The sequence below is a fragment of the Triticum dicoccoides genome, chromosome 6B (genome assembly GCF_002162155.2).
Source record: "Triticum dicoccoides isolate Atlit2015 ecotype Zavitan chromosome 6B, WEW_v2.0, whole genome shotgun sequence".
NCBI lineage: Eukaryota > Viridiplantae > Streptophyta > Magnoliopsida > Poales > Poaceae > Triticum > Triticum dicoccoides.
This window is the reverse complement of record NC_041391.1, coordinates 22262429-22276029: the sequence shown is the minus strand read 5'-3', so window position 1 is coordinate 22276029 and position 13601 is coordinate 22262429. Positions and strand designations below refer to the sequence as shown.

At 41.9% G+C, this 13601-nt stretch overlaps 1 pseudogene; it reads right to left on the bottom strand.

Moving 5' to 3' along the window:
- Positions 1-7112: 7112 nt before the first annotated feature.
- LOC119320587 lies at positions 7113-13126 on the bottom strand (annotated as a pseudogene).
- Between the last annotated feature and the right edge of the window lie 475 nt (positions 13127-13601).

The following is a 13601-nucleotide window of genomic DNA, read 5'->3' as shown; positions in this document are numbered from 1 at the left end:
CAAAGACAGGAATGGGTACGCTTGTCAGAACACTATTCACAATTTTTACACCATTATCGATATCTAGTCACACAACTAATACACATGCATATTGATCTCCTTCTTAACAGTTCAAAGAGGTGCGGGAGAAGCTCCTAGAAACGGAGCGCGTAGAAGCACTTCAAGAGGAAATAGCAGGATTTTTGCTCGACCAGGTCATAAATCCGAAGGGAGAAGGCACCAATTGTCATCGTGCTACCGCTACCGCCCCCATGAAAACCACTTCCAATTGTCATCGTGCTCCGAAGGCACCAATTAGGCTAATGCCACTGGCTCCGAAGGCAACATGCATATGTAGGAGAAATTGTATATAGCTATACATGTGTGTATGTGTGACTTAATTAATATGGTGGTTTGTGAGACATTGATGATATATATATGCATGATTGGTTCTACTAGAAATTATATATATATATATATATATATATATATATATATATATATATATATATATATATATATGCATAACGTGTACAATGTGTCGTATCGTAAAATACTAGCAAACGAAAAAGAATTAAAATGAAAACACAAAATTAAATGAAAAAGAAATCATAAAACTAAAAACCCCCCAAACCTTATAGTACCGGTTGGTCTTACCAACCGGTACTAAAGGGCTCCAGGCCCCCGGAGCTGGCTCGTGCCACGTGGTTGCCCTTTAGCACCGGTTCGTGCTGAACCGGTACTAAAGGGGGGGCCTTTAGTGACCACACTTTAGTGCCGGTTATGGAACCGGCACTAAAGGGCCTTACGAACCGGTGCCATTGCCCGGTTCTGCACTAGTGAATATTCTCAAGTATTAGCAGCTGAGTTGTCAATTCAACACACCTGGAAACTTAGTATCTGCAGCAAAGTGTTTAGCAGCAAGGTAATATGATAGTAGTGGTTGGTAACAAAAGTAAAGACATCAAAAGTAATGTTTTTGGTATTTTTTAGTGATTGTAACAGTAGAAACGGAAAAGTAAATAAGCGAGAACCAGTATATGGAAAACTCGTAGGGACCGGATTAGTGATGGATAATTATGCCGGATGCGGTTCGTCATGTAACAGTCATAACATAGGTGACACAGAACTAGCTCCAGTTCATCAATGTAATGTAGGCATGTATTCCGTATATAGTCATACGTGCTTATGGAAAAGAACTTGCATGACATCTTTTGTCCTACCCTCCCATGGCAGCGGGGTCCTATTGGAAACTAAGGGATATTAAGGCCTCCTTTTAATAGAGAACCGGAACAAAGAATTAGCACATAGTGAATACATGAACTCCTCAAACTATGGTCATCACCGGGAGTGGTCCCGATTATTGTCACTTCGGGGTTGCCGGATCATAACACATAGTAGGTGACTATAGACTTGCAAGATAGGATCAAGAACACACATATATTCATGAAAACATAATAGGTTCAGATCTGAAATCATGGCACTCGGACCCTAGTGACAAGCATTAAGCATAGTAAAGTCATAGCAACCTCAATCTCCGAACATAATGGATACTATGGATCAAACCCTAACAAAACTAACTCGATTACATGATAAATCTCATCCAACCCATCACCGTCCAGCAAGCCTACGATGCAATTACTCACACACGGCGGTGAGCATCATAAAATTGGTGATGGAGGATGGTTAATGATGACGACGGCGATGAATCCCCCTCTCCGGAGCCCCGAACGGACTCCAGATCAGCCCTCCCGAGAGAGATTAGGGCTTGGCGGCGGCTCCGTATCGTAAAACGCGATGATTTCTTCTCTCTGATTTTTTTCTCCCCGAAAGCTAATATATAGAGCTGGAGTTGGAGTTGGAGTTGGCATCAGAAGGCCACCAGGGGGCCCACGAGGTAGGGGGGCGCGCCCAGAGGGGAGGGCGCTCCCCCCACCCTCGTGAGCAGGGTGTGGGCCCCCTGGTCTTCATCTTTGGCGAGGATTTTTTATTGTTTTTTCTAAGGTGTTCCGTGGAGTTTCAGGTCATTCCGAGAACTTTTATTTTCTGCACATAAAACAACACCATGGCAATTCTGCTGAAAACAGCGCCAGTCCGGGTTAGTTCCATTCAAATCATACAAGTTAGAGTCCAAAACAAGGGCAAAAGTGTTTGTAAAAGTAGATACGACGGAGAGGTTTCACTTCTACACCAATGCACTACTGTCCTCATATAGTTTCTTCCAGCGGGCGGCCTCCTGACCCTTCTGGTCGAGCTTGTTGGCAAGCTTCTCATTATCACACACAGTTCGAAATATGAGACTAGTGGACTTGTCCACCGAGGCATTGCTCTTCTGCATCAACTTTTCCAAGCGAGCGAGGAACTCCTTCTGCTTAATTAGTTCATCGAGCACGTCATCGCTGGCTAAGGAATTCTGTATTGCCATCTTGCCGAGATTGTCTCCATGGCGAATGCGTTTGTGAGAGTAAACACCTCCACCCGAGAGATCGCTCGATACCTGGGCAACAGGGTAAGGTATCCCTGCCGCCGCTATCGCGTACCGGCGGCACCTCTCTCTTCTTTCCGCGGCTTTGGTCCTTGCTGCCTGGTTACTTGAAGACCCAAAACCTTTTTTACCGGCCATGGAGCAAGAAGGAAGAGGTGCCTGTCTCTGGAGAGTTGTGGACGAGTACAAACGTGGATTGTTCCATGAGTAGGTACCTTTTATAACATATGCACACTGGTCAAACGGTCAAACTAAGTAACCGACGCCTCGAATTCTCACAATCTTTCTTAAATGCCTCGAACTATGCACACCCGGGAAACACCAGTACTGTCCTTTTGTCTCCTCGTGCGTTTGTCCACACTACAACCACTCAGCTTCTTCCTAATTGTCCGTATATAATGCACAGAAGACATCTCAAACACAGTTAACTTATTGTCAAATTCCTATTATTTTTCATTGTTCCAGGGCAAATTAAAGTTTCTTTTATACCAAACATTTATACTTATTTAAATTTATTTCTATTGTATTACAATATTAACGAGTATAATTTCTATCATATAGTTGACATAGTTAACCACATAACCATGTTTTTTATTGGAGCCACATAACTATGTTGTTAATTATTAATTGAAATGTTATATTTTATCATTTGTAATGTGCATCGCTAAATTTAAATTGTGTATGTAACAAAAATTATCTTTGAGTTAGTTTTTTACATTTGCATAAAGTATATAGTTCATATGTATATATTTGTGTCTATGTGCATTTGTTCGTGTATATTTTAGTATTAAGTAAAGTTATGTATGGAATCTTCTAGAGTATAAACTGGACTATTTGTAAATGTGTTGAAAGATAGGTTTGGTAACAAATTCTCAATAAGTGCATGATCCATACTTGGCATTGAATAACATTGATTACCGACGAGTATAACATGTCATCGATTCAATTATTTATACATACAATTTGTTTATTTTGATATGCTTATCTGGAAATTTGGTTTTTCATGTCATCGATTCAATTATTTATACATACAATTTGTTCATTTGATATGCTTGTCTAGAAGCTTGGTTTCTTCTATGTATACAAGAGCTTCTAGTTAATTAACATAGCTTCCAGTACAACTTTGTCGAACGTCTATCGAAGAGATACTTGTAGGCTAACTAAACTAATCGTCACCTTTCATATTGAGTTGTTCTTATTTGATTCACACTATTGGCTCATCATTATGAAAAAAAGACACATCCATAATGATGCACGTTTGTCATAATAGGTCAAGTTTTCTGTCATCCATGCACATTTGTGATAATTTTATGACAAAATCAAGATAATCATATGTGTGCTTTCGTAGATGTGTTCCATGTCAATAATCACTTTTTAATCAAGGAAGTGTACCCTTCCATGACAAAAAATGGTGCGTCATTAAAATATTTTCGTCAAGGATAACTGACACATGACAGCCATCATGACAGGTCGCCATTAATCTATCGGGTGCGACTTCCAAATCCGATACATGTTAATGACGTCCACCAATGATGATCCTCCATAGGCTTCTGACTCTACCGTAATAAAAAGCTATCTGCCAAGCACACTACAATGCAATGTTTAATAAACAAAACTAATGTTTAATATTCTATTTGAACCTTTAAAAAACTCTGTTGGAATAAAGGAATATATAATGCTCTCATAGGTTTGTTAGTCAGTAACTTATACATGTGTACCATAGCCATAAGGAGGAGCACTGCTTTTTTTGCTTCACTTGATAACACATGTGAGTGTTGCCGGCAACCACACCCACTAATACGACAAAATCTAATAGGAAACAATTCCAATCGAAACCAGCGAGGAAAAGAGTGGCCTCCAAGCAGCCCGGCAAGGAGCGCAGACCGCTTCTAGCTCCATTAATAGCACAACGAACGGATGTACAGAAGTTTCATTAATACCACAACGAACGAATGTACAGGATGAACCCCGAGCTAACAGCACAGCAAAAAGGTGATACCTCTACTGCATTACAGTCCTGCTGTATTCGGCCGGTGACATGCATAACTCACTTTGTGTTTTTATGAACAAAACACATTAATTAGAAGAAAAAGGAAAAATAAATAGGATGAACTTCAGCTCACAGATTTCTAAACTACTTCAGTGCTTCAGTGACTGCACAGCACCTATGCATCTGCCTCTCCTCGAACAAATGGACTCTGTCATTGTTTCTACTGATGCCCTCAATAAATGGACTCTGTATTTGGTTTCAGTTCAGTTAGCCGAACAAAAACCAACCAACCAGAGGAATACCATTACCAGACAACCAGCCAACCAGTCCGTTTCAGCTTCGTTTTGTGTGTATTCTATATTCGATGCTACTGAAAAGGAAATCAACAACTGGAGACCGCTAAACTTCGAATTGCCATTTAGTATTCGAATCGATGACATGCTAGATTCCGTGAATTGCAGAAATAAAAAACGCCTACTTGACCGAAGGAAAAGGGAAACACAAAGTGACAGCAGATTTGTAAACCTGGGAGTTGCCACCAGAGGAATACCGAGTTGTGGAATTAAATCCATTGTGGAGAACAAGCATACACGTATGTATCTTTTTCCAATGGATCAACATGCCCAATTCCTTGATGCCTTATCAGGAATAAGTAATTAATTCACTTCCTTCCTATGGCTAAGTTGCTGATGATGCCTCAAACCTCTGCTTTTTTCTCTCAGGGGTTGTGCTCCTCACAGTGCGTTGCCTGTCATTTGTGCGTAGTTCACCCTCTTCCTCCTTAGCATGCTATTGCTAAGGGAAATAAGAGGATGTACTACAAAGAGTCAAGTAATAAGCGCTGTGATGTTCAAAGGCTCAGTCAAATGTTCCTCCTGGCAATGACCCGATTTCAAGGACCCAATTAGAAATTTTGTAACTGTATTGTAATCTGTATTACCTCGGCCTTACAATTTTCTGTAGCTGTCAGGATGTTAAATTTCTTTAGAAGAAAGGAAACAAGTTTGCGAGGATGATATATATGTACTTGCTCAGAAACTGAAGTTTCAAATACTCCCTCCGTTCCTAAATACTTGTCTTTCTAGAGATTTCAACAAGTGACTACATACGGCACAAAATGAGTGAATCTACACTTTAAAATATGTCTACATACATCCGTATGTTGAGTCCATTTGAAATGCCTAGAAAGACAAGTATTTGGGAACGGAGGGAGTAGATTCTATTGATTTCATGACACCACGACAGCCAGAGAATGTGGCGTGATTAATTTGGAAAGAGCATGGTGGGTTGGAACTTTGAGCCTCGACCGCTTGTTCAAACACTGACTTTGTCTTTGATGCTCTTGTCTCTCATTGAAATGCTTCGAGTTAAGGTTCATGAACAAGTTCGGGAATTGTGTGGTTAATAAACATTTGCTGAAACTTGTGTGGGTTATGGTCACTGTGCACTGCAGGTACTGTTACACCGTGAAGTATTGGTGTAGCATCTATTGAGCCAGCAAAGGAAGCAGTCTTGAAGCTGCTCTATCATGGCTGTCCCTGAATGTGCAGTACCAGTGCTACTTTTTTCAGGACAGAGATTTTCAGTTCATGTCTTATCCATATTAACATTCGATGTTCTACCACAACAAAGGAACTAGAGGGCACCTGTCCTGTCAGTAGCTTGTGATTTCATTGAATGTACAGGAGGACAGCATAGGAAGTGCTCAGCTCTGTATTATCCATATGAGCAGAGCAAGTGCTTGTTCTGGCTTCCGACTAGCTGGAATGCATCACACTCGATGCTCTACTACAAAACAGAGGATGTGGTTTTCTTATGCATTACTGCCCTGCCGTTTCAGCCGAGTGACATGCATATAGCCCAGTTTGTGTTTTTTATATTAACAAAAAAACTTCAATTAGTAGTTCTGCAATGCCTCTTCGCTCGAAGAAGAATGGACAAAAAGGAAAGTAAAGACGTCTACTCCCTCAGTATCAAAAAGGAAAGTAAACACCATCCATCCCGACTGTATAGTAACTACTCCTTCTGTATCAAAATATACGGAGGGAGTAGAATACAATAACTATACTACTCCCTCCGTTCGGAATTACTTGTCACAGAAATGGATGTATCTAGACGTATTTTAGTTCTAGATACATCCATTTCCGAGACAAGTAATTCCGAACGGAGGGAGTAGAATATATGGCTACGTTCAGTTTCCTATGTATATAACCTTCTAAATCTGAAGAAGCAGCTTGCCTTGCCCTATTCCTGGTTGAAGGAATGGTTGGCCTTCTTCAGTGTTCCTTGTCTGTTCCTGCTCTCCTTTTTTCACCGGCAGGTGGTTAATGACCCGACTTCAAACAAAGCAAATACACAACTGCAGCAGCAGCCAAAAACAAAGAAATGCCTATTCGATCAAATGATCAAAGAAACGCAAAGTGAAACTGAATCTTTGGTTTCAGATGGAATCTACAGATACCCTGACATCGCGGTACCTACTTAGTACTCCCTCCGTCCGAAAATACTTGTCATCAAAATGAAGAAAAAGAGATGTATCTAGAACTAAAATACGTCTAGATACATCTCCTTTTATCCATTTTAATGACAAGTATTTCCGGACGGAGGGAGTACTAGAGGAACAATTACAAGACCAAGTACACACACCAATCTTTGGTCTCAGATGGAATCTATAGATACTCTGACGTGCTTCATATACTCCGCTACCTCACTCTGCACCGATTCTTTCAATGTTTCACTGAGATGATCACTACCCAACCGAATTTCCTTGAGGCTTGTGAGGGCTGCCAACCCGCAGAATGCATCCAGCGCTCTGCACCCAGCAACTTCAACCAGCTCGAGCATAGGCATTGTGTCTTTGTCAAACAGCACCGACTGGAGGTTGTCTAACCAATAGAGCTGCAACACCATGAGATTTGGGAAAGATGAACTCTTGAAATGGAGCTCTGTCCCCATGAACGAAAAATCATCCAGGCGTAGAACTGCAAGATTTGGTAGAAACCCAATGGCTTGAATGGCATCATCTTGCTCCAATCTGCTAAATAATAGCACCAACTTGGACAGATTCTGAAGCTTATGGATCCATTCTGTTACATTGACTAGCCTACCAAACAGAGTGAGGCTCTCCAGGTTGCTTGGTGGCAACAAACCCTCACCCAAACAGCCATCTAACTGATCCCTCTCATCGTACATGTCCTTTAATTTAACTGATAGAGATTGAAGTTGACTGTGACCAGCAATGGCAGACCAGAACACCTTACTGCTTTCGCCGCTGACACCATCCACTCTAAGCTTACACAGCTGAGTAAGCTCTCTGAGCTCTCTTAGAGTGGCCTTTCCATTACCACGAAAAACAGCAATAACACCTAGTGTGCGAAGGGCCTTCAGTTTACCAATCCCTCTAGGAAGTACAATATTTTCTGGACGCTCCTTAGAGAACCGGCATAGATTGAATATATCATACTTGTTCAAACAAGCATCTAGAACTTGTGGTCTCAAGAAAAGACATTCTCCACGAAGGTGTTGTAGCTTCCGAAGATTGGTGATTGTCGTTGGCAACTCATATATACCTGTACCTCTAACATCAAGTGTTTCAAGGTGCCTCAAATTCCACAAAGAATTAGGCAGGCATGAAATTTCCCGGCACCCTCGAAGAGAAAGGTACTTGAGGTGATGGAGCTGCCCAATTTGAACAAGATGATGATCTTCTAACTCTGACGTGTCTTCTAAGTCAAGCACTCGGAGGAACCTCATATTGTCAGCGATGAAAAATGATCTCCACTTTCCGAACACAGTCAATGACCGTACATGTGACAAGTCTAGCATGCTCTCCAACACATCTTTATCCCTTCTTCAGTTGCTGCTTATGACAAGATGTCGTATTGCACCGTGTGTGTCACTCAAACAGCAACCTTCCTCTAGCGTGAAAACAAGGTTTTCCTCTCTAGCCTTTGAGATGCATATTTCACGGATCATATCATGAAGTTGGCATGAATTGATTTTCTGACTGTACTGTTCTATCCCTTCCCCTGGCAGTATCATACTCCTATCCAAGAGCTCATCAAAGTACCTCCGACAAACTTCAAATGCAGTCATGCCGTGCATATCCCTTGAGTAACCCTCTGCAATCCACCGCCTCACCAAGCGACCCCACTTTATTCTGTAGTCTTCTGGAAATATAGACAGGTATAAAAAAGCATACTTGAGATGGTATGGCAGAGAATTGTAGCTCCTCAGAAGTATTATCCTTATTGTCCTAAGTTCAGGATTTATCTCTAATTCAGTACTAATTTGATCATTCATCTTCCTCCATTCAGTAGCAGTTCTTGGCTTAGTGGCCAGGAATCCACCGATAGTAGATATTGCAAGGGGAAGTCCTGCACATTTCTTCAGGGTAAGTCTTGCTTGCTCCATCATAGCTGGGGCTAAAACAATTTTTCTAACATTGTCCTTAAATACCTGCAATAGTATTGACAAAGTTAACTATTTGGATTAAGAATCACCATTGCTAATTTAAGAACATGAAATAATATGAGCTTGCTTGTCCTATCTTGAAGACTTGAACTATGGCTTCCAGAAGCTGAAGCCCTGACGCTAAGGGCAAGTTTACTATGAAAATTACTCTCCTCCTTGGACTTAGCATTTTTGTTGGAATACCTATTTTGTTACTATTAGCGTATTACGTAGAAGGGATGTGAATTTGAAACTCTCTACATATGGAAAATTTGCTAAGCATTGGAATTTCCTTGTATCTTCGGTTTACACTAAACATTGTAGTCCTAGATACTATTCAAAGGGCACCTAGGAGCACGACTGCGACAATTCTCACTAAAGGCAAAAGGAAGGCATTTTTATTTTCATGAAAAATTTCACTTCAAACAATACCAGCAATTAAAATACTCACTCCTAACTAAGTAATTTAGCTACTTCACCCACTTCCATTATACAAAAAACCATCCTCCTCAAGTATGGTGAGAATATCTGATGTTGCAACTAACTTGAGGAGGCAAAGCATTTACATCAGTGTTGCCTGGGGCAAGAAAGAATGTGAGTTGATTGCTCCGAGGACACGCCTGATTACAGTCCCAGCAAAAGTCTTTGTTGCATTTCTGAAGAATGCAGCGAAAAAAATTAAATGGGTGTACCCAGTGCTGAAAGCTCCCACACAAGGTGGGGTCTGGGGAAGGGAATTTCTAGGCGGCATTACCCTTGCACAATAGTTCTGCAAGGAGGCAGATTCAAACCCAGTACCTCCAGCACACAAGTGGAGAGACTACCACTGGACCAGGCTGATGCGGCGAAAAAAATGAGGACAAAAAATTGCTACTTTGACTCTTCAAATTTGTTTGCACAGGACACAACCTGCAGTTTTTTATGTATTTTTTTCCCAATAAAGTGCAAAAGCCTTGCGTCTTGTTGCATTGATAGAAAAGAATAAATTACAAGCATAGGCTGCCATTACAACCAACACTAACAGCTGACAATTGTTAGGCGCTCGCTGCAACCGACACTTCACCAAACCAACAACAGCCTTAATGCCTTCTGCACACACAGCCGGTTTGACATAAACCAGGCGAAACCGATGTTGCATGGAAAGAGAATCAAGCTCTGCAAAGAAGGGCAAAAATGGGTAATCCCAACTTGAGAGAAGACAGACACACGAGGTGTATCCTCCTCCCATCAAGTAGGCCAAATACGGCATGATTGAGCCACATCGGCAGGAGGACATTGCACAAGTTCCTCCACGATCCGCTCTCATGTCACGAGAAGCCAGTCGGGGCTCACCAAATATACTGCACCACCACCAGCAGACTCTCAATAATATCTACAAATATGCCATCCATTGCAATCACTGGCCCACCACCCCACGAAGGCTCCAACACACTACACGTCAGGAGGCTCTGCTCGTGAAGCCCAAGACTGCAGGCACAGTCACCCACCCATCACAGGCATTCCCAAAAATTCAGCAAGGTGGTTCAGGTCTAATATTTTCCCAGATCAAATATGTTGTATGTACAAGACTATTAAAGTTTAAACATTTATTTTCAAAGAAACATCGTCCTTTATAACTCTATAAATCCTGAAGTGAGAGAAATGTCAAGCTTAGAAATGTAATCTTACGTGAGGCAAGGCTAATATAACGTGGAACAAACCATTTATGAAAGAGGAAGGGCACTAGTTGCAAAAATACCTTCCTTATGAAGAGGTCAAGTGCAGCATCATCTGTCAGACCTTTAAGATGGAACATGTATTCTCTTGAACAATGTTTGGCAATATTTTTTTCTCTTGTGGTAACTATGATCCTTCTAGCATTATTTCAAACACGATTTCACCAAATCCCATTCAAAAGTTGATGATATATCATCAAGAACAAGAAGGCAATTATTTAATTTTAGTAACCGAGGTAGCTCCTGCTTCAACTCTTGAAGTTTCATCTCTGATATAATTTTCTTCTGTGCTCCAGTTGTTGTTGCTCCAGCAGAATTTTCTTGAATAGTATTCTGAAGCCGCAAAGCCAAATCTCTAAGGAGTACTTCAGGATTAAAAGGACGCAACACAGTGGCCCAAGCACGCTTCCAGCCACCAAGCTGCTGGCTTTGATAGATGCTTCGGACAAGAGTGGTTTTTCCAAGACCCCCCATTCCCCAAACTGAGATCACCATACGTCCTTGATCGTTATCTGGTTGGCCAACTAATTTGATAACAATAGATTTCTCTGTTTCTCGACCATTGAGCACTTCATCAACCAGTGTTAGTGTACTGATGTGATCAAACTTCTTTCTAGCAGTTTCCTCGCCTCCATTCTTAGCTTCTTGGTCATCCTCCTGTATTTCATTAGTGAGCATTGATGCGTTTTTCTTAGTAGCAGTCACATTATTTGAGTCAGAAATGGGGTCGGCAAAACATGATTCATGCATAGCCTGAACAAAAAACAGATCTATGAGATTCTGCTCTACACATTTTCACATATAGCATGTCTTCTTAAATATTTGAGGATTTTCAAGTGCATGTTTTCAATTAGCATAAGTTCTGATGAGAGGTATGTCTCGACATGTCTCAGTTTATTTCCCACAAATTTTAAAGTTCGTTAGATATCTTTGAGCATCAGGATTAGCTAATACACAGATGGGGTACCAAATTTGACTTGGTAAAATTTATGTTTGTGTGCATGTGAGGAAAGAAGGGATAAACTATCAAGCATTATACGAAACAAATATAGCCCATAAACATGTAATTCAAGGTCTTAATTTCTATCAGCTGACAGAGTCCCACCTTCAGTTTCTCATTCTCCATGCCAGCAAACCTTGCTTCGTCATTGTCAAACATTTCCAAACTAGCATTGCCCAGGATGACCTGCTCCTCTGAATTCTGCAATTAAACACGAAATGAGAAGAAGAATCAATCATCCATAAAAAGGAAACAAATATATAACACAAACAAAGAGAAGAAAAAGATATAGCTTTTTGTGGAACAAATAAATAGTTTGATCACATGATAACTGCTTAAACTCCGAAACTTGGTATGGTTTTTCTGTGCACAGGCTTGCAATTTCAACTTGCTGTGTGGAAACGATGATTCTACTTTGTTTCTTGTTGTCCGGAAAGTGCTTCTGAATGCAATGCCACTCTTCTATCGTGCACATGTCATTTATGACAACCAGGTAGCTATTGTTACACAACTGTGCATTAAACACACAGACTAAATCACTTTGATCCATCTTCTCCATCTTGGCCAGAACAGCCCCAACACTTGTTTCTTGTTCTGGCTTTTCAACCTCATCAGGGGAATTCTCATAGAGTTGCCTTACCAAGCTCCGGAGGAACTCTTGTGGATTGAAAAATGGCTTTCCAATGTCATCATGGCAATTTTCATAAAATTCTCTTACCAAGCTCTGAAGGAACTCTTGGGGATTGAAAGGATGCATCAACCTAATCCAAGCACGGAACTCAAACCTTTTCAATACCTTTGGGTCATCATAAAGCTCCTTTATGGCGGACGTCTTCCCGAGATCACCACTGGTTCCCCACATGGCGATCACCCTAAGGTCCACATCATTGCCGATAATCAGCTGGTGGAGGTCCACCTCTGATGATTTTTCATGCTCCAAGGCGGTAAGCCTTGCTTCGTTGATGCCAAACATTGCCGCAGCGGCAATGCTGGCCTGCTCCTCTCCCATAGTTGGCTTGGAGCCTGAGCTCTCCTTGATGAGGCGATAGCGCAGGTTCCGGTTGCTCACGTCCTCCACCTCGGCCCTAAGCTCCTTCACCTCCTTGGCGATGCGGCGTCGATCACATGGGCTGCGGGGGATACACCCCAAAAATGGCTTTTTCTCCGAGTGAAGGCCAAAATCCATGAGGTTGTCCTCCACTTTGTAGGCCAGGGCACCGATCTGTCTTACCGAGGTGGTGAGCACCTTGTTCTCGCTTTGCTCCTCATCAGCCGTCATCAAGAACGACTGCATCATCTGCAGCTCATCCCTGATGAAGTGCACATCGCGCTCGACACCATGCTGCAGCACGATTTCCTCCGCCGCCTTGGACGTGGCATAGCCCAGTGCGCTGCCCAGCGCGGCCTTCCCCAAGCTCACCCCCGTCGCCTCCATGGTTCTACTTTCTCACTGTGATGTGGAGGTGGTGGTGCCAATGGCAGATGTGAGTCTAGCTAGCAGCTGATAAGGGCGCCTGGATTAGTAATGTGAATCCATTCCAGCTACAAGCTTTGTGTCAAGTTGGCGTTTTTCTTGTCTTCATTACAAGGCTCGAGGCACCATCATGTGCGCTGGGGTCCTAACAAAGTTATTTTAGTTACATGGCCGGTTCTGAATCTGAACTTGTGATTAAACAAACAAGCAGCGCTTCTTGATTATAGCGAGCACATTTGACGCAGCGACTGACCCCAGCTCGAGGGGGCTGAATCTTTTACTGCAGAGTTGTCGTCCTCGGGCAGACGCCACTTCTTTCTCATTCCAAACCTGAGCGCGATGATTTTTGTGCATGAGATTATAGCATGGAACTCATCTTCATCTCCATTCCCACATATGTCACAAACACTGTCATGCACAATAGTGCACCTTAATTTGTTCCTCTTGGCCGCCAAGGTATTTGTTGCAATTCGCCATCTGAAAATTTTGATTCTCTCCGGGATGTC